The sequence below is a fragment of the Panthera tigris genome, chromosome B4 (genome assembly GCF_018350195.1).
Source record: "Panthera tigris isolate Pti1 chromosome B4, P.tigris_Pti1_mat1.1, whole genome shotgun sequence".
Lineage (NCBI taxonomy): Eukaryota > Metazoa > Chordata > Mammalia > Carnivora > Felidae > Panthera > Panthera tigris.
The window spans coordinates 85,606,327-85,610,113 of record NC_056666.1 but is presented as its reverse complement, the minus strand read 5'-3'; the positions used below and the strand labels follow the sequence as shown (position 1 = coordinate 85,610,113).

General features: G+C 39.5%; 1 pseudogene; it reads left to right on the top strand.

Annotated features, from left to right (window-relative positions):
* The first annotated feature begins 2,165 nt into the window (after positions 1-2,165).
* LOC102954889 lies at positions 2,166-3,413 on the top strand (annotated as a pseudogene).
* The last annotated feature ends 374 nt before the right edge of the window (positions 3,414-3,787 follow it).

Genomic DNA, 3,787 nt, shown 5'->3' with positions numbered 1-3,787 from the left:
TTCCTTCCTTCCATTTTCTTTCTTTTCTTTCTTTCTTTCTTTTTTTCTGGCTTGTCAAGTTTTAGTCACTTCAAAACCTTAGAGACAGTTCTAGTCTGGGGTAGAAGGTGGCCTCAACCCTCAACATCCAGAGTGGCTCTGATCTTATCCCTTCCTCAGGTAGGACAAACCAGACCTCCTTCTCCAGCTGCAAGCTGGAGGTCAAGGCCTGACTGTGGTGGGGACCTTGGGCCTCCAAATGCTCACCCCAGAAGAGAAGATTTGGTTCGCTGTAATGAAGATCAAAGTCTAGGCCTCTCCAGCTTTCCTTCACCCTGAAAGAGAGGCAGGGAAGTGTCAGCTGCTCTTTGGGGGCAGAGGGAGCAAAAATCCATTTCTCCATCTGGCTGTAGGGAGGAGGGACACAGGACAAGAGGAGCCCATCTGTCGCCTTTGGTTCTGCCAGCTCCTTGAGGTGGCTGGGCTGGGGCAAGAGATGGGAGACAGCTGTCTGGCCCGGAACTTCTCAGGCCAAGGTGGGAATGGGGGCCACTTTAACTTTTAACTTTGTTTTAAAGTTTATTTCCTTTCACTTCTTAAATAAACACACACACACACACACACACACACACACACTTTTTTGTGGAGTTGGAGATCCACTTGATCTGTGGGCAGTCTGGCTTCCCAGCATCACTCCTCATCAAAGTTCTGACTCAGGAGGAAATTGGCAGCCAAGTCCTCCCCTCCCCCCACCCCCCAAGAGAAAGAGACCAGGATTACCAGATTCCCTGAGAAGCCCAGGGCCTTCAACCTCCTTATAGCTTCCTTCTGTGGCTTCACCTAGAGGTAGTTCATCTGCAGGGCCTCCTTGTCTATGGACCTACCTCACTCTCCACATGTGCCAGCTCCCCAGCGGTCTCATGTAGCATCTGGACGAATTGCCCCTGTTGTTGACTAATTGCTGCGAAAGCTGAGGGTTCCTCTAGCCCAGAGCTGAATGAAGAGATAAGCATGGACTTTTAACCCCTGCTGACATTCCACAGCAAAAACCAACTTCATAGAGTAAAAGGCTATAAATGAGCAATGAGCATTTCTCAGCCAAGTATTTTTTTGTTTGCTCACTTACATTGGCAGAGATTGCATGATCTTTAGTGGGTAACATTTTATTCATACACTGTAACATAGATTCTGACCAAACTTTTGTGTAGAAGTTATGGCTGTAAGCACTGGGGAGGCAGCAGTGAAAAAAACAAAAAAACAAAACAAACAAAAAAACACAACTCCTATCTCTCTCTTATGCTTACATTTGATTTGGGGAAAAGAAAATTTAAATTATGGAAAAATTTCTTTAATGTTTAAAATATGTGTGTGTGTGTATGTATATATATATGTGTGTATATATATATGTACATATATATATATAATTTACACCTACACGTACATATACATACCTTTATTAACACATTTATTAAACATTGACACTTTGGATTTTAGGAAACAAGTTTTAACGTCATTGGTTAGATAGGTATTAGAAAAATATGAAACATTTACACAATAGTTAATTAGGACTAGCTTTTACTATAACACAAGGTAGATAAAGCCATCTTAAAATTGTTAAGCATTGCATGCTTTTCTGCCATGGGAAAAACTTATTAAAGCAAAATTAATTATTAATAACAATATATTGTTTGAAATAAAATACAGAGGGTTTCTTAAGGTTTTTGAACAAGGACACTGTTCATACACTAAAAAACAGTAGTCTGAGTTAAGGTCAGAGTATCTACTGATTAGTGAATTTAATGAATATTATTTGGGTGAGTTTATATCTCAAGTGTTGAGTGCACAGAAGGCTTTTTGCTCTATTTTTTAAATTAAGTCAGTTTCAATTCAGTTCTCAGAAAACTGAGGATAGATAAATTACTGACATCTTGATAAGTCAGGAATAATGCCTAAAGTATAACTTGCACATTTTATCTATAGGCTTCATCAGTTCTTAATTTGCAACTGTAAACGTTGACCCTATTTTACTCAATAGAAAATTGTGTTCAAATGGATCTACTCTAAGGGCATGAAATAATGTTTATAATATAAATAGGAGATGAATTTTACTCATCTCGGCCTTCTCTTTAAGTGTGTTCAAATTTAAATCAGGATAGCTCAGGATTAAATGAATAACAAAGCAAAAAATGCAGTTTTTCCCTCTCCACAAAGGGCCTGAGCCCAGCCTGCACACCACAGAAATACTTTGATTACCTGTAGACCTTTGCCAGATAAGGCAAGAGTCCAGGGCACTAGCTCCTTATCTCACTCCAGCTTATTCTAAGGATGTAAAATTTGGTGCAGATTCCTGACTCATAATGCTTCAAAGTGTATACCTTTTATCCCATGCTACAGCTGTTTCTGTGAGCCAAAGGTAAAATAATGAGCTATTATTGAAGAGAGCTGGGGAAGTCCCCAAACAGCAAAGATGGTGTGACCATCACAAAATCCATTGACTTAAATGCTAAATATAAAAAATATTGGTGCTAAACTTGTTTGAGATGTTGCCAGTAATGCAAATGAAGAGGCTGGGGCTGGCACGACTACTGCTGGTGTACTGACACGCTCGGTTGCCAAGGAAAGCTTCTGGAAGGTTAGCAAAGATGCCAATCTAGGGTAAATAAGGAGAGGTGTGATGTTATCTCTTGATGTAGTAATTGCTGAATTTAAGAAGCAGTCTAAACTTGTGATGACCCCGGAAGAAATTGCTCAAGTTCCAATGATTCCTGAAAACGGAGACAAAGAAATTGATAACATCATTTCTGATGCATGAAGAAGGCTAGAAGAAAGGGTGTTACCAGATTAAAGGATGAGAAAGTACTAAATGGTGGAGTAGAGATTATTGAAGGCATGAGGTTATATTTCTCCATACTTTATGAATACATCAAAAGATCAGAAATGTGAATTCCAAGATGCCTATGTTCTGTTGAGTGAATAGAACATTTCTAGAATCCAGTAAATTGTATCTGCTTCTGAAATGGCCAATGCTCACCAGAAGCCCTTGGTCATAATCACTAAAGATATTGATAGAGAAGGTCTGAGTACATCAGTTCTGAATAGGCTAAAAGTTGGTCTCCAGAGTATAATGGTCAAAGCTCTTGGTTTGGGTGACAGTAGAACCAGATTAAAGACACAGCTACTGCTACTGGTAGTACTATGTTTGGAGAAGGATTGACTAAATCTTAAAGATATTAAGCCTCAGGATTGAGGAAAAGTTGGAGAAGTCATTGTGATCAAAGATGATGCTATGCTCGTGAAAGGAAAAAGGTGGGAAGGCTCAAATTGAAAGCTGTATTCAATAAATCATTAAGCAGTTAGATATCACAACTAGTATATATGAAAAGGAAAAACGAAATGAGAAGTTAGTTATGACACCATGTTTCGAGATGATGTGAATATGATGGAAAAATGAATCATGGATCCAACTGTGGTTGAAAAAACTGTTTTAGTGGATGCTGCTGGAGTGCCACTCTGTTAACTATAGCAGAAATTGTCGTCACAGAAATTTTCAAAGGGAAGGATCCTGGAGTAGGTGGAATGGGTGGAACAGCAGGTGGCATGTTCTAATTCCTAGAGTAGTTCATTGCCGCTATTAGTGAACTAAAAGAGAAAGCTCAAGGCAGTGCCCCTCACCAATAACTTCAGGGAAGTCAACTGAAGAAAATGACTGAAGAAAAGGCTGGCTGATGTTGAAGAAAATCTCTATAGCCATGAGTTACTAGTTTCAGTTGACAGTCAATAATGGTTTGCTGCTGTCATCTTCCATGCT